Genomic DNA, 18,711 nt, shown 5'->3' on the forward strand with positions numbered 1-18,711 from the left:
CAAACTTGGAACATCCACATACTGGGCTGGTGCTCTACCACTAAGCCAACCTGTTAGGGCCCAATATTTCATATTCTTCATATTCTTAAATAATATTTTAAAATATTATGTATAATGACTGCCTATTATTACATTTTTAAGCTTATCCACAGTAGCATTGTAATACAATACTGAGTTTTTTCAGAGAATTGCTAAAAATTGCAGTATTTCAATAAAACTAATCAATAAATTTATGCTCATCCATTTTCATTTTTTAATGATAAATTACTGGCCTGACCAGGCGGTGGCACGGTGGATACAGTGTTGAACTGGGATGCAGAGGAACCAGGTTTGAGACCCCAAGGTTGCCAGCTTGAGCGCGGGCTCATCTGGTTTTAGCAAAAGCTCACCAGCTTGGCCCCAAGGTAGCTGGCTCTAGCAAGGGGTTACTCGGTCTGCTGAAGGTCCATAGTCAAGCACATATGAGAAAGCAATCAATGAACAACCAAGTTGTCGCAACAAAAAACTGATGATTGATGCTTCTCATCTCTCTCTGTTCCTGTCTGTCTGCCCCTATCTATCCCTCTCTCTGACTCTGTAAAAAATAAAGAAAGAAAGAAAGATAAATTACTGTATTAATAAATAAGCATGTATTTAGATGTGATGTTTATTACTAACAAGATAGTAAGAAGGCCAAAGTCTTTAATTTTATATTTAAATGTAGAAAATAAGCCATTTTAAAATCAGTTTTTCCCCAAATATGATTAATTGTATTTTAAAAAGATTGGTAATTTAATATTTTGCATATGATTCACTGTTATTTAAAATGAAAAAAGAACGAGTTACATACAGTGAAATCCTTGTGCTGGCTTGTATTAGCCCACAAGAAAGAATTCTAAAATTTTGTGAATGAATTGAACTTTTAGTAGCTTAAATGCAGACATAATAGAAATACTTATATAAAAAAAATGTTACATTGAGTTGTACAATTGAAACCTGTGTGGTTTGGCCAATGATTTCATCCCAATAAGTTAAAAAAAATTTAATATTACAAACCATAGCTTTATTTTTTTCTTCAAAAAGCCAAATTACCAGAATAACTTGATTATGTATAATCACTAGCAGAATAGTTTAAGCATTCAAGAATATGATATTGGGGCCCTGGCAGGTTGGCTCACTGGTAGAGCGTTGGCCTGGCGTGCGGGGGACCCGTGTTCAATTCCCGGCCAGGACACATAGGAGAAGCGCCCATTTGCTTCTCCACCACCCCCCCTTCCTTCCTCTCTGTCTCTCTCTTCCCCTCCCGCAGCCAAGGCTCCATTGGAGCAAAGATGGCCCGGGCGCTGGGGATGGCTCCTTGGCCTCAGCCCCAGGCGCTAGAGTGGCTCTGGTCGCGGCAGAGCGACCCCCCGGAGGGGCAGAGCATGGCCCCCTGGTGGGCAGAGCGTCGCCCCTGGTGGGCATGCCGGGTGGATCCCGGTCGGGCGCATGCGGGAGTCTGTCTGACTGTCTCTCCCCGTTTCCAGCTTCAGAAAAATACAAAAAAAAAAAAAAAAAAAAAGAATATGATATTGGTATAGCTAAACTGTCTTTAAAGTATTGGTAATTACTTTTAACTTAATCAGAATTTTTTAAGAGAATGATCTTCATACCAACTACATCAAAAGCACTGCGAATTGCTTAAATAGGTAAGGTCTGAAGATCTGATGTATAACATGGTGACTATAATTGATAGCAGTGTACTGTATAATTGAAATTTATTAAGAGAAGAACATGAAGATTCTCACCAAAAATAAAAAATGTAATATGTTATCTGATAGATGCAGGTCATTTTTGCAATTTCAATGTAGGTGAAATCATACAGGATTTTAGTACTTGTCTTTTTCTGACTTAATGCACTTAGCATAACTCCATCAAGTTCCACTTATGTTGTTGACAAGATTTTATTTTTTTGTATGAGGCTAACTGGCATTTCTTTTGTTTGTCTGGAGTTTTTAAATAACTCTTTCTATCTCATTTTTTATAATTGGTCTATTTAGGTTTTCTGATATATCCAGATTAATTTTTGAAAAATTACATGTTTAGTGAAATTTGTCCATTTCACCTAGGTTGTCTAATTTTTTTGGCATAGAGTTCTTCATAGTATTTTCTTACAATATTTTGTATTTCTGTTGTGTCAGTTGTTATTTCTCCACCCTCATTTCTAATTTTATTGATTTGAGTCTTTCTTGGTGTGTCTGATTAGAAGTTTATTGATCCTGTTTATCTTTCGAAAGAAGCAGCTCTTGGTTTTATTAATCGTCTGTATTGTTTCTTTACCCTCTATGTCATTTATTTCCACTCTGATCTTTATTATTTTCTTCTTTCTACTTCCTCTGGGCTTTACTAGCTGGTCTTTTTCTAGTTCTTTTAGATGCAGTGTTAAGTTATTTATTTGAACTTTTTCTAGCTTCTTAAAGTATGCCTTTAGTGCTATGAACTTCCCCCTCAGGACTGCTTTTGCTATGTCCCATGGATTTTGAGTTTTGTATTTTCTTTTTTTTTTTTTTAATTTTTTTTATTTTATTTATTATTTATTCATTTTTAGAGAGGAGAGGGAGAGACAGAGAGGAGAGACAGAGAGAGAGAAGTGGGGGAGGAGCTGGAAGCATCAACTCCCATATGTGCCTTGACCAGGCAAGCCCAGGGTTTTGAACCAGCAACCTCAGCATTTCCAGGTCGACGCTGTATCCACTGTGCCACCACAGGTCAGGCAAGTTTTGTATTTTCATTATCATTTGTTTCTAGGAATTCTTTTTATTTCTTCTTTGATTTTATTGTTAAATCATTTATTTAATATCATGCTATTTAGTTTCCATGTGTTTGAGTATTTTTCAGTTTTTCTGTTGTGGTTGATTTCTAGTTTCATGCCATTGTGATCAGAGAAAATGCTTGATATAATTTCAATCTTCTTAAATTTGTTTACACTGCTTTTGTGTCCTAACATGTGGTCTATCCTAGAGAATGTACCATGAGAACTTGAAAAGAATGTATATTTTTGCTGCTTTAGGGTGAAAGGTTCTAAAGATATCTATTAAACTGAGTTGATCTAGTGTGTCCTTTAAGTCTGCTGTTTCCCTGTTAATTTTTTCTTCTTGAGGATCTATCTAGTAATGTTAGTGGGGTATTGAAATCTTCTACTCTTATAGTATTGCTGTTGATCATGTCCTTTATACCCATGAAAGTCTGCTTTAAATATTTAGGTGCTCCTACACCTAATATGGTAATATTTTTCTGTTGGATGGCTTCCTCTATGATTATGTAGTGACCTTCTTTATATCTTACTATAGCCTTTGTTTTAAAGTCTATTTTTTCAGATATAAATATTGTTACCCCAGCTTTTTTTTTATTTGCATTTGCATGAAATGTTTTTTCTACCCTTTTAAGTTTATGTGTATCTTTTGTTTTGAGATGTGTCTCTTGTAGACAGCACATGCATGGGTCCTGTTTCTTATCCATACGGCTTCCCTATGTCTTTTGATTGCATCATTATACCATTTACATTAAAGGTTATTATTGATATGTATTAATATGTGTGTGTGTGTGTGTGCGAACGTTTGAGCCCTATTTTCTTTGTGCACGCATCTGTCTTGGCTATTATAAATAGTGCTGCAATGACATGGGGGTGCAGATATCTTATCAAGAGACTGATTTAGTTAAATAACCAGGATGAACCTGTGGTGGTGCAGAAAATAAAGCATTGACCAGGAACGCTGAGGTCGCCGGTTCATAACCCTGGGATTTTCTGGTCAAGACATAAATGGGACTTGATGATTTCTGATCCCCCCTTCTCTCTTTTTCTCTGTCTCTCTTTCCTCTCTTTAAAATAAATAAATAAAATCTAAAAAACAAAAAGGGTAAATAACCAGAATTGGAATTGCTAGGTCATATGGTAGTTCTATTTTTAATATTTTGAGGAACCATCATTCTGTTTTCCACAGTGGCTGTATCACTTACATTCCCACCAGCAGTGCAAAACTGTTTTTTTCTTCGTTCTCATCAACAGATTAGGCGATATATCACTGAATTTTTTACTTGCATTTCCGTTTGTTGATTAATGATGGGAAGCACCTTTTTATGTACCTGTTTGTCATATGGACATTTTCTTTGGATAATGTCTATTCAGATTATCAGCCCATTTTTAAATCTATTTTTTTCTTTTGTGTTATATGAGTTCATTATGTATTTTGAATATTAAAACCTTATCAGATACATGACTTGGAAATATTTTTGCTTATTCCATATAGGTTGTCTTTTTATTATAGGGTGGGGCAAATGTAAGTTTACTGTTGTGAGTATACAAACCACAGAGTTTATTCTTGAATTTTTATTTATTTATTATTGTGTTATTTTTCATACAAACAACTGTAAACTTAGTTTGGTCCACCCTGTATAATGACAGTCTCTTTTGCTGATTCTTTCTCTGCTTTATAGTTTGATGTAGCCTCTCTTGTTTATTTTTGTTTACTTATTTAGCATTTAGTTTCTAATGAACTGTTTTTAAGTTGTTAGTTGGTAAATGTTTAACTCCCAGTCCTCTGAAAAACAAATGTATGTATATAAGTGTATATATAAATTTATTATAACTTTTATTCTGTAAATGATGCATAATAATCAATGTACAAATAATATTTGTTAATATTTTTGTTTACATTTATAAGACATATGTAAAACAATTACATATGTCACTGTTTCATCAATGATACGCTACTTATTTGCTAACTCATATAATAATATTGAAATACCTAAAGAATATTTTGTTCAGGTTTGTGCGATATTCAAAATGCAATGTTTATAGATGTAACACTTTTTTTAGTCTTATCTGCATGACTATCATTTTCTCCATAAGTTTCTTAGTTCTAGACAAGCAAAAACACAAACCCAGCGTTCATTTGTAATTGTTACCTAATTTTGTGAGTATAAATATTTTCATATCTGACTTCATATTCAATATATTACTGAATGCATAGTTGAAAAAAGCTTCAAAATAGAACATCTTAATACAAATTTTCCACTAAACACTTAAAATACATAAATAACCTCAGTAACTTAGATAATATAAAAATATCAAAAAATTAGGGTATGATTAATTTTTGAGAATTTATTCACTTCGATTTAAATATAATTTAAGTGTAATTATATTTAATTGATTTTTTAATAATGTCTATATTTAATGACCAGTTCACGAAACACCTAAAACTTTAACAAGCAGTACTAGGGAGCTGATATGAGGTTGCTCTGATCTACCCGTATACTTATGACCAGAAACTCAACATTGATGTACATACTAAGAAGAAAGGAATGCATATATACACAAAAAGACTTATACAAAAATGTTCAAAGTAGCTTTATGAATATAATAACTCCAAACTAGAAAAAAGTAATCGGACCTCTAAAGGTATATTCATCAAGAAATTGTGTGACCTGACTGGATGGCTCAGCTGGTTAGAGCATAACCCTGAGGCACAGAATTTGCTGGTTCACTCCCGGTCAGGGCCCAGACAGGAACAAATTGATGTCCTTATCTCTCTCTCTCCCTTTCTCTTTTGCTAAAATAAATCAATAACATTTTTAATTTAAAAAATTGTGATATATTTATACAATGGGGTACTATACAGTTATACAAATACACAATTATTGATATGTGCAAAACATAAATGAATCTCTAAAATATGTTACTGAATAGAAGAAAAACAGACACAGAAAAATACAAACTATCAAATGCTATACATGAATATACACACACAATACTCTCCTTTCCTATTGCAACACACACATACAGACATATTTAACCCAGTCATATTTATAAACTTACTAGAAGAAAAACAAGGCAATGTGTCCCCAAAGCCCCAAATTTAATATTTTTAATTTTTAAAATTGATTTATTGATTTTGAGAGAGAGATGGAGAAACAGAGAGAAAGAAACGTCAATGTGTTGTTTCTCTTATTTATACATTTATTGGTTGATTTTTTATGTGCCCGTACCTGGGATAAACCCCACAATCTTGGTGTACAAAGATGACACTCAAACCAACTGAGCTGCCCAGCCAGGGCCCCTGAGACCCACTTTTAAAGCTAGCTGTCTCTATCTAGTAAAGCTATTTAATATCTTTTTTATAAAAAGTACTTCCAAGTGTTCCCTATTTATGTTCAGTTTTTCCAAGTAGGACAATAAGAGATAACATCCTTATTATTTCTGTACCAGACTGTGAAAAATAACAAAAGATCACAAAGAAATTATTAATTTATGTATAGTTCTCATATTTATTTAGTTATATATTTACATATCATTTTTATAATTACATATTTGTCATTATGAATGAAAAATATTCCTTTTATCTTACCATAAGCATGTACTATTGTTTTGAGTTTTTGAAATACATACAGATCTCTTGAATACTAGTATTTTGGAATAAAATTATATTCATTAATAGAAAAGTAATCCACACATCTATCTTAAATATTTGTATTACAAAAAATGAAATACCTATCTTCACTGAGAAGATTATTTTAATTGAATCAAAAAGTAATTCTAGATTTTTTTCCAAAATAATAAATCAACCCTTTAGAAGACAGGATAGGGCAGACAGCCAAAGAGACAGGTGAAGGCTTCTCCTGAAGAAGTGAAAACCTCAAATCCAGCAGTATCTCAACCCTGCCAATCAAGGGATACATTTAAAAAGCTTCTACTTTTGTTAAGGGCTCCAGATTTTGAAAGGAATAGAAAGAAAGCACTGTTTTCTTCCATAGTTATTTTAATAGAATCTCAGTTTTAGGAACAAAATAACTTACAACTCAAAAAACCAGCCCCATTTCTCCCAGTTATCTAGAGTCAACACTGTTAACTGTTTCACTGTTGGCTAAGTGTCAAGTTATAAGGCAAAGATCAAGGGCAGAAAATGTTGGATTCTTTAGGAATAATTATGCATTTGTTTTCTTTTTCTTTTATTTTTTAAAAATACCTTTATAAAGAAAAGGATTCAAGATAGTGATGGAATAGGAAGATGTCCATTTGCCACCCCCCAGGACCAAACTGAAGTTTGGTCGAGACTAGTAGGAAGGGCAGAGATGCGAAAAGGGCTGCCCTGCTCCCAGAAGCAGTGGCTGAGGTTCCTGGGGGACATCACAGCTGTGGGGGTGGTTTTCCCTGAGAGGTGTGGGTCCTGAACCCCAACCTGAGCTCCTCAGCCTAAAGCACTAGAGCCAAGAAGTGCCCACATAGCATTTGGTGGTGAAAAGAAGCAAGATTTCTGTCTGCCAGAAGAGACAGTTCTCAGAGCTAAAAGCATACTTTTAAAAGGTTAATGCAGAAAATCTCATTCACAGCCACTTACCATGGGCTCCAGCAGAGGGAGGGCTGAGTGAACTAGAGTTGAATGAAGAAGAGTGTGAGATTGTTGGCTTTTGGGAGAGACATGGTTGGGGGACAATCACCAAGACCCCTGTACACAATCTTTTGCCAATATCACAGTTGCCATATTTCTTGGGTGGAGCATGTTCTTTTGTGTAGCATCAGCCTGGAAGAAAGCAATCACCCCACCCTATGGAGACTGGGCCCTGCTGCAATGTAGGCAGGCTTGGCCAGGGAGCTGAGGGTATTGAGCAGAGTCAGGGGGAGGGAGACAGTGACTTAATTGCAGAAATGGATTAAGGTCAGTTAAAGCCCTGGGCACAGAAGAAAATATTAGGCCCCTTAAAAGCTAGAGAGAGAGAAAATAAAAATACATGTTAACCATATTTTTAAATAAATAAAAGATATTATATACTGTTAATGTTAAAATTGCACATACAAAACTGAACTTGGTGACATTAGAAAAAAATATTAAGTTGGGGTTTTGCAGGGCTCTTCAGAAATCGGGGCCAAGGGCATGTGCCTGGTGCACCTGTCCACCTCTGCTTAATTGTCTGGCTTTGAGGCTCCCACTTTCCCGAGAATATGACTGGAGCTGCCCCTCTCAGGAGATTCACTAGAAACTGTCTTGTTATTGGCAGAAACTATTGGCAGGCCTCTAGTTTCAGAGGCCCCACCCACCATACTCCTAGACCCTTCTGAGTCTGAGAAAGAACTCAGGATATCTGGGTCCCTGGGTTGTGAGCCATTCAAACCACTTTTCCTTATGCCTGAGAGATACCTCCCCCTTAGGGGAGATTAATACCCCTAGGCTCTCTACTCTAACAGAAGGTTTTTATTAGAAACTGAGCTTAACAAGCAGTCAGCAGACAGAGTCAACAGAAAGCAGATTTCAGGAAACCTTGGGTCTTTTTCTGACTTGCCCCCAGGCCTCGTGCTGGTAAAAGCCAGCCTAGGTGAACAGCTTGGTCCTTCCATGTGCATCTAAGCCCAGCAGAGGCAGCCACAAACTGTAGAATGTTTATAGTTCCAAACAGGTTGCCAAGAGTCAGTCACTGGCACTGTCTTACACTGGTCTGCACTAGGTTTCCTCCTATGAGGCCCAAAACTAACATATCCAGTGCCCAGCTACTGACAACATCCAACCAGCCTTAAAAACAGACATGCAGAGGGAGAGCTGGGCAAGCACCAAACCCAGCTGAGAATTCTGTTTCCTGTGGTCAGCACTTGCACAGCAGCTCACATTCATTGGATGAAGTACAGTCTTAGAGTCAGCCAGCCTTAGTCTCAAATACCCTATGCCACTGGGGTCAGTTCCATAGGGGAAAGGGTGAGAGGCTTAGAGCTCAAACATTCAATGTGTGAGTTCCTTGGAGCCTATTGTCGGGACGGATGAAGGGCTTAACCACCTGTTGGGGGAAAGATCAGTGGAAGACTCCCTCAGTTTTTCTCTCTGAGATGAGGGGTTCCTCAGCTGAAAGAATTTCTGCAGAGGGGACTGTTGAGCCACCCAACCTAAACCTGCTTCTCACCTCTCTAGGGAGAAATAGAGTTAGATTATCCTGCAGTAATTGAGAGATTAGTCTGTGGAGGAGGTGCCACATTCCCTATACTGAGCTTCTGAACAAGAGACTTCTCAAGTGGGGGGGTCCCATTAACCTTGTACTCCCAACCTTAGTTGCCCTTCCACACCAAGCTTGCAAGCTGTGGAGGGGTTGATAGGGTGAGGCCAGTCTGAACTTACTCTACAGTCTCTCTACAGAAGACTTTCTGAGACCAGGTAACTGCAAGTGAAGGTGAAACAGCTGAAAAGTGGAGGCAAATCTTAAAGATCTTGGACCTTTTGCAGAGCTCAGCTCTAAGCACAAGGAAGTTGACCTTTATACACAGGTTGGCCCTTCATACACACACCCAGACACAGAAAACACAGACACAAACAGTAAACAGAGTGGTAGCTCCAAACTGATAGCCTACAAAGGATTACGAACAACATCTGATAACCCATACCTGAACCCTACCAAAGAGGTCCTATATCCTTACACAAGCACCAGTGGATTGCGAACCACCACAGTGCTAGATTCAACTAGCCACACAAATGGCACACTCAAAGGGGAGTCCAGAAAGCACCAGACCCTGCTGAAAATAATAACACCACAAAAAAACAGCCAGTATACAGTATCTAATGCACATGATCAAGGTTGACCCTTAGAGCCAGCCAGCCTGATTGGATAACTCCACCCATGAAAGGGCCTACAGCATTTAAGACATACAACAGGAATTTAAATATAACTTTCAAGAAACATTCCTAGAGCAAGTAGCTCAAGTGGCCTGGAGGTTTGTACCACTGAACCCACCTTTTTCATTAGGCATCTAAGCATCACATCAAATCTAGGGTCAGACAGAGCTACCTAATACACATACAAATGGGCTGACAAAGACATATGCTCTAAATGAATTAACAAGTGAAATCTTCACAAAGAGAATTAAATAAAATGGAAGCAACCAAACTATCATATGCATAGTTTAAAACAATGATTATTAGAATACTCACGGTTCTTAGAGTAAGAACAAATTATCTCAGTGAGAACTTAAACAAAGATATAGTAAGCATAAAAAAGGACATTGAAACCATAAAAAAGAACCAGTAGAAATGAAAAATACAATATCTGAAATAAAGACTGCACTGGAAAAAAAATCAATGCAAGTTTGGATAAAGCAGAGGATTGAATCAGCAATTTAGAGGACAAGATAACAGTAAGAATAGAAGCAAAGCAGTAAAAAGAAAAGAGACTCAAAGGTGAGGAGAGTCTAAGAGACCTCTGTGACAACATCAAGCAAAACAACATCCATATCATAGGGGTTCCTGAAGGAAAAGAGAATGAACAAGGGAGAGAACCTGTTTGAAGAAATAATAACTGAAAATTTTCAGAACCCGGTAAAAGAAAAAGTCACACAAGTTCAAGAAGCACAGAATGTCTTGTTCAAGATGAACCCTAAAAAAGCCTACACCAAGACATATCATAATTAAAATGCAAAAGATAGAAGATAAAGAATTCTAAAAGCTGCAACAAAAAGATCAATTGATTGCCTACAAAAGAGGCCCCCTGCCACGGAGCTGTGATCCAACTTCTCAGCAGAAACATTTCAGACTTGAAGAGATTAGCAAGAGATATTTAAAAAGATAAACAGCCAAAAAACTATATCCAAGACTACTCTATTCAGCAAAGCTATCATTTAAAATTGAAAAAAAAAAAAAAAGAACTTTTCAGATTTGAAAAAAAATAAATAAAGAAGTGTATTATGACCAAACCAGTATGACATGAAATGTTAAAGAGAACGCTTTAAAAAGATGAAAAAAATTGAGAGCAAGAGGATTGTAGTTTTAAAAAATAAAATGGCAAACAAATAAGTACATTTCTTCTTCTTCTTTTTTTTTGAAAGTCAGGGAGAAACAGGAAGGAACATTGAGCTGCTCCTGTATGTGCCCTGAATAGGAAATTAAACTGGCAGCCTCTGTGCTCCAGGGCAGTGCTCCAACCAATTGATCTATTCAAACAGGGCTTAATTCTTTTTTTTTAACTTATTGTTGGATTTTTAGCAAGGGAAGGGAAGCAAGAGAGAGGAGACAGGAAAGAGAAGAATTCATTTGTTGTTCCACTCGGTCGTTCATTCATTGGTTATTTCCCACGTGTACTCTGATGGGGGATCAAACCCTCAACTTTGTTGTTTTGAGATGACACTGTTAAGTGACTGAGCCAACTGATAAGGATCAGTACATTTCAAAACTTTAAATGTAAATGGATTAAATGCTCCAATAAAAAATCATAGGGTAGATGAAGAGATAAGAAAACATGACCCATATATCTGTTGTCTACAAAAAGCCACCTCAGGCCCTGGCCAGTTCACTCAGTGGTAGAGAATCAGCCTAGTGTGTGTATGTCCTGGGTTTGATTCCAAGTCAGAGCACACAGAAGAAACACCCATTTGCTTCTCCAACACTCCCCCCTCTTGCTTTTCTCTCTTTCTCTCTTCCCCTCCTGCAGCCCTGGCTCTATTGGTACGATTTGGGCCTGGATGCTGAGGATAGCTCAATGGACTTTGCCTTAGGTGTTAAGAAGAGCTTGGTTGTTTAGCAATGGAGCAACCCACCAAATGGTCAGAACATCACCCCTTAATGGACTTTCCAGGTGGATTCAAGTCAGGACACATGTGAGAGTCTGTCTTTATGCCTGCCCTCCTCAGACTAAGTAAAAATAATAATAGAAAAAAGAATCCACTTCAGAACAGAACTTACATATAGACTGAAAGTAAAGAGATAGAAAAAAATATTCTACACAAATAAAATGGGGGGGGGGAGGTGAAATAGCAATATTTATATCTGACAAAATAGTCATTAAAACAAAGGCTGTAAGAGACAAAGAAGGTCAAAACATAATGATAAAGGGAACAATCCAACAAGAAGATATAACCATTATAAATATTTACTTTCCCAATATAGGATCAACTAAATATATAAAGCAGATTTTGATGGACATAAAGGGAGAGATCAGCTGCAATACAGTAATAGTAGAGAATTTTAACACCCCACTGACATCAATAGATAGATCCTCCAGACAGAAAAAAAAGGCAACATTAAATGACACTCTAGAGCAACTAGATTTAATTGATATCTTCTGAAAATTTTACCCCCAAGAAGTAGCATATACATTCTTTTCAAATGCTCACATAACATTTCCTAGGATAGACCACATGTTAGGATATAAACCAAGTCTCAATAAATTTACAAAGATTGCAATCATAGCAAGTATCTCCTCTGACCACAGGACATGAAAAAAAATCAACTACAATAATAAAACTAAAAAACTGTCAAACAGTTGGAGGCTAAATAGTATATTTAATAAAAAATGGGTTAACAATGAGATCAAGGAGGAAATCAAAAATTTCCTTAAAACAAGTAAAAATGAACATATAACAAACTCAGAACTTTGGGCCACAACAGAAGCAGCCCTGAGAGGGAAGCTCATTACATTATAGGCATACCTTAGGAAGCAGGAAAAATCTCAAAGAAATAATTTAACCTTGAACCTAAAAGAATTATAAAAAAACAACAAACAAAACCGAGAGGAAGTAGAAGAAAGGAAATAATAAAAATCAGAGTGGGGCCTGTCCTGTGGTGGCACAGTGGATAAAGCGTTGACCTGGAATGCTGAGGTTGCCGGTTCAAAACCCTGGGCTTGCCTGGTCAAGGCACATATGGGAGTTGATGATTCCTGCTCCTACCTCCTTCTCTCTCTCTCTCTCTCCCTTCTCTATAATGAATAAATAAAATCTTTAAAAAAATCAGAGTGGGAATAAATGACATAGAGGCTAAAAATAAGAATGAAAAATCAATGAAACCAAGAACTAGTTTTCTGAAAAGTTAAACAAAATTGACGAACCTTTAACTGACTCATCAAGAAAAAGAGAAGACCCAAATAAATAAAATTGGAAATAAATGAGAAGCAATAACTGACATCACAGAAATACAAAGGACTGTAAGAAAATACTCTGAAGAAGTATATGTCCAATAATTGAACTACTTGGGCAAAATAGATAAATTCCTAAAAACATACAATCTTCCAAAACTCAGTCTGTAAGAATCAGAAAACATGAGCAGACTGATTACAACAAATGAAATAGGAACAGTATTAAAAAAAAAAACTCCCAACAAACAAAAACACAGGATCAGATGGCTTCACTGGCAAATTTTACCAAACAGTCAAAGAAAAACTAACACCTGTCCTTCTCAAAGTATTCCAAAAATTTAACAGGAGGCAAGCCTTACAAGCTCATTTTATGAAGCATGCATAACTCTAATTCCAACATCAGGTAAAGATACTACAAAGAAAGAAAGTTACAAGCCAAATCCCTCATGGACATAGATACTAAAATTCTCAAGAAAATATTAGCAAACCAGATTCTGCAATACATTATTAAGATCAGAAACCATGATCAAGTAGGATTTATTCTGGGGAGCAAAGCTGGTACAATATTCACAAATCAATAAATGTGATTCATCACATATACAAAATGAAGGATGAAAATCACATGATCATATCAATAGATACAGAAAAAGCATTTGATAAAAGCCAGCACCTATTTATGATAAAAAAAACTGTCAGAAAAATGGGAATAGAGGAAACATACCTCAACATAATAAAGGCCATATAGGACAAACTTATAGCCAACATCATACTCAATGGAAAAAAATTTAATGCAATTCTCTTAAGATCAGAAACAAGGCAGGGTTATCCCCTTTCACTACTTTTTTTCAACATAGTATTGGAAGTCCTAGCCATAGCAATCAGACAAGAAGAAGTAAATGGCATCTAATATGAAAGGAAGAAGGAAAACTATCACTTTTTGCTGATGACATGATACTTTACCCAGAAAAACCTAAAGTCTCCATAGAAAAAAATAGAGCTAATAAATGAATCCGGCAATGGTAGGATATAAAAGTAATATTCAGAAATCATACACCTATAATAAACTGTCAGAAAAAAAGATAAGGTAAAAATCCTATTTACTACTGCAAATAAATAAATCAAATACCTAGGAATAAATTTAACCAAGGAGGTAAACGCTGGTACTAGAAAAACTATATGACATTGAGGAAAGAAATCAAGGAAGATACAAAGAAGTGGAAACATATATTGTGTTCATGGCTAGAAAGACTTAACATTATTAAAATGTCCATACTACCCAAAAGAATATAGATTTTAAAGCAATTTCTATTAAATATCAATGATATACTTCACAGGTCTAAAACAAATATTCTAAAAATTTATATGGAACCAAAAACAAACTTGAATAGTCTCAGCAATCTTGAAAATGAAGAACAAAGTGGGTGGCATCACACTTCCTGATATCAAGCTATACTACAATACCATTGTAATTAAACCAGCTTGGTGCTGGCATAAGAACAGGCATACAGATCAATGGAACAAAACAGAGAATTCAGAAATAAACTCAGAAATAAATAAAGGAGGCAAATATCAATGAGTAAAGACAGTCTCTTTAATAAGTGGTGTTGAGAAAATTGAACCAATAAAAGTGAAAAGATGAAACTAGACCACCAACTTACACAATTCACAAGAAAGTAAATAAAAATGGATAGAATACCTAAACATAAGTCACAAAACCATAAAAATTCTAGAAGAAAACATAGGCAGTACTCTCTCAGACATCTCTGGTAACAATATTTTGCCAATATGTTCCCATGAGCAAGTGAAAAAAAGGACAAAATAAACAAATGGGACTACATCAAACTAAAAAAAGGTTTTGCATAGCAAAAGACACCATTAACAAGATAAAGACAACCCACTTCATGGGAGAATATATTCACTCATATGTCTGATAAGGAATTAGCAACGAATATTATAAAACTCTACACCTGGAGAATAAAAATTCAATTAAAAGATGGGCAAAGGATCTGATATATGCTTCTCTAAAGAGGACATACAGATGCCCAATAGGCATATGAAAAGATACTCAATGTCACTAATCATCAGAGAAGTGCTATTTAAACACAATGAAATATCACTGCACACATGCCAGAATGGCTTTTATTAACAAATCAACAAACAGCAAATTCTGGCATAGGTGTGGAGAAAAGAGAACCCTCCTGCACAGCTGGTGGGAATGTAGATTCATGCAGCCACTGCGGAAAACCACATGGAGTTTCCTCAAAAATTAAAAATGGAACTGCCTTATGACCTAGCTATCCCACTTCTGGGAATATATCCTAAGAATCCCAAAACACTAATTCAAAAGAACATATGTAGCCCTATATTTTGTTTAGCATTATTATACAACAGCCAAGATCTAGAAACAGCCCAAGTGTACATTCTTGAATTAGTGAATAAAAAAGCTGTGATACATTTACATCATGGAATATTAAACAGCCATAAAAAGAAGGATGTCTTACCTTTTGCTACAGTATGGATGGACCTGGACATTATAGTGGTAAGTGAAATAAGCCAGGTAGAGAAAGACAAATAAGATATGATTTCACCTATATGTGGAATCTAATAAACAAATTAAATTGAGGAACAAAATAGTACAGAGGCAGGGTCACAGGAAATAGAACAGCTGTCAGGGGGAAGGAAGAAGAGGGGATGGGGCCAAAGAATGTGAAGATATTAGCCAAAATCATACACACACATACACACACACACACACACACACACACACACACACAGTCAACAGGGTAGCAATAGCCAGAGGGAAAAGTGAGGTTGGAGGTAGTGGAGGGGAGAAAAAGGGAGAGAAATAGAGGTAGAAAGAGACTTTGCATGTGGTGGGGGTGGCATGACAGAGTGTGTATTGTAGAGTGTGTTATATAGAGTGGGACCATTGGAACTATGTCAACACAGTACATTAAAAAAGAAAAAAATAGAGAAAAGAATTCGAATCCAGTCCTTTTATACTAAATGAACCACACTTATTAAAAGATTTAATACCAGCAAGAGCTAACTAGGAAAAACATAAATATGTTGTTCACTTAGAATTATTTTAGTTGCCTACCAGCCCTCTGAAGAATATGCCTGTTTTGGCTCTCTCAGCTGGTCTATAAGATAATGCAATGGCAAGGTTACAACTTTCCCCACTTAAAGAATGAAAGGGAAAAATGATATTCATTATTGATGTATTCAGATAATATTTACTCCTGGGAGTTTCATATCAGAGTTTTTTAAAGATTATTTTAAATTGCACTTCAGCACCAATAAAAGATTTTATGCTCTACATCTCTAACACTGTTTTGTGATATTATTATATTGAAATATTTAATAAGCTTGATTAAATAATATCAGACTTCATTGCATGGTACCATTGTCTGAATATCTTTCTGGAATAGCTTATATGGAAATAATCACTAAATAAATTACACTAATAGTATATATACATATATATGTATATGTATATATATATATATATAATTTATTTTTGAGAACAAAGACAACTAGAGATATTCAGTCATTAACCTACTATGTGTTGCATGAATTCTTTAGTAACATCAGTACTTTTATGCTGGTAAGAAAAAAAGTCATATAAATATTTAGTAGCTACTTTAAAGCTCTGCAATTTAGCCTACAAAATTGATCAAATTTTATCTATATTATTGATCTTTTAATAGGTTACTAGATATTTCTTTCTAGCAAGAATGATCTCATAGTTAATGCATATTTCCACAATGCCTTCCATAGTTAATGTACATGCCCTAATTACCCTTCCAAGTAATCATGAAATTAAAATTACCAATTGGAATTATATGGATGAATAAAAGAGGGAAAGAATAATGAAGAAAAAGAATGCCAGGATAATGTGGATATTTATAGCAAGAACAGCATGCATATCTTAATTTGGTGATTCTTCCCTGGTTCCCATCTGTATTATCAAAGCTGGTGGTATGTGCTCACAGCATGCTTTAGCAATACCTGCTGGTTTGGAATTGAATTAGCTAAAGCCAAGGGAGTTCAATCGAAAGATTTCAGCTATAGCAATAAGTTCACAAGGCATTTAGATCAGGAAGAAAAAGCTGATCATTGTTAAGGTCCCTCCACAGATAGAGTTATGATGAGTTGAAATCTATTTTATAGCTTCACAACTATTATTATAAAATACAATGTTTGATTCATATTTAGACAGAACTTGTAACTCTTCCTCTCAGAATGAATATGCCTTAAGAGAAAGAATTGACCTTTTTTAAATGCAGGGTACGGTATGACATCACTGGAGAAAATGCAAGATGGTTCCTACCTAGGCTGCAAAGATTAGTAAGATGCATAATAATGTAAAAAGAGAGATATACAGATAATATAGCTGTTGCTACTTAAGTTACTGTTGTTTCATTATCTTAAGAAATATATATATATATTGCTTAATGCAAAAAATCTTTGAAAATATTTCTATTCTTAAAATTATTCTTAAAGTCAAAAGAAACTTGTTTAAGACATCACATCTATTCAAATACTCAGTAAATTTATCCACTTTGCTTTCTATGCTAAAAATTATTTTGTTTATATATGAAAGAGGGGAGAATTGTTAATAAAACAGTCTGAAAAAATGGAAATTATAAAAACATGACATATTAATTTATAAAATTAAAACTCTGTTCATAGAATAGACAATTTGGAGCTACCAAGGGATTTCAGAAGAGACTGATATAATTCCATATTGAAATCTGAAGAGACAGAAAAGTGATATAAAATAAACAAGAACAATATTTTTTTTCACACAGACAGAGAGTCAGAAAGAGGGATAGACAGACAGAAACAGAGAGAGATGAGAAGCATCAATCATCAGTTTTGCATTACGTCACTTGAGTTGTTCATTGACTGCTTTCTCATATGTGCCTTGACCGTGGGCCTTCAGCAGACTGAGTAACCCCTTGCTCCAGTCAGCAACCTTGGATCCAAGCTGATGAGCTTTGCTCAAACCAGATGAACCTGCACTCAAGCTGGTGACTTCCGGGTCTTGAACCTGGTCCTCCGTATCCCAGTCCAACGCTCTATCCACTGCGCCACCACCTGGTCAGGTCAAATAGTATTTCTAATAATCTCATTCTTGTAAGAGGGGAGAAAAGAGGACATGATACTTTAGACACTGTTTTCCTTTTACTCTTCTTACATCAAAAAGGTTTTGTGGTCGGACCTTGCCAGTTGGCTCAGTGGTAGAGTGTCGGCCTGGCGTGTGGAAGTCCCAGGTTCGATTCCCAGTCAGAGCACACAGGAGAAGCGCCCATCTGCTTCTCCATCCCTCCCCCTCTACTTCCTCTATGCCTCTCTCGTCCCCTCCCGCAGCCAAAGGCTCCATTGGAACAAAGTTGGCCCAGGCACTGAGGACGGCTCCATGGCCTCCACCTCAGGCGCTAGAATGGCTCTGACTGCAGTGGAGCATCGCCCCCTGTTGGGCATGCGGGGTGGATCCCGGTTGTGCGCATGCCGGAGTCTGTCCAACTGCCTCCCTGCTTCTAACTTTGGGGGAAATTAAAAAAAATGTTTAGTGGTCATATGTTTAGTTGTATAAGTCAAGAAAAAGCCCACACATTCATGGCCACCAATATTTTTAAACGTTATCTTTTAGAAGTGAACATTTTCCACACCAGTCTAACACAAGTTAATCTTGATTTCTTTACAGACTTATTATTCATTCATTTGTCAAGCACTCATTGCTTAATGACTTTTTCAAAATAGTGTCATGTTATTTATACTGAGAAATCACTTACTGTAATCTTATTTTCTTATCCTTATTTCTTCACTTCCTCTACCCTGTTATCTTAGTTTCTTCCAGAAACCCTAAGG

At 35.9% G+C, this 18,711-nt stretch overlaps 1 protein-coding gene across 5 annotated transcripts in view; it reads right to left on the reverse strand.

Annotated features, from left to right (window-relative positions):
• LRFN5 (leucine rich repeat and fibronectin type III domain containing 5) overlaps nt 1–18,711 on the reverse strand; it is a 422,713-nt gene that overhangs the window by 130,270 nt on the left and 273,732 nt on the right. For 3 of the 5 annotated variants that reach the window (XM_066343048.1, XM_066343045.1, XM_066343049.1), the window contains one exon: nt 18,636–18,705. The exons of the other annotated variants lie outside the window; for them this stretch is intronic. The gene's annotated coding sequence lies outside the window, so the exon portion shown is untranslated. The remainder of the gene's footprint in view (nt 1–18,635; nt 18,706–18,711) is intronic. 5 annotated transcript variants of the gene reach the window in all.

This window comes from Saccopteryx leptura, chromosome 6 (assembly GCF_036850995.1).
Source record: "Saccopteryx leptura isolate mSacLep1 chromosome 6, mSacLep1_pri_phased_curated, whole genome shotgun sequence".
Classification (NCBI taxonomy): Eukaryota; Metazoa; Chordata; class Mammalia; order Chiroptera; family Emballonuridae; genus Saccopteryx; species Saccopteryx leptura.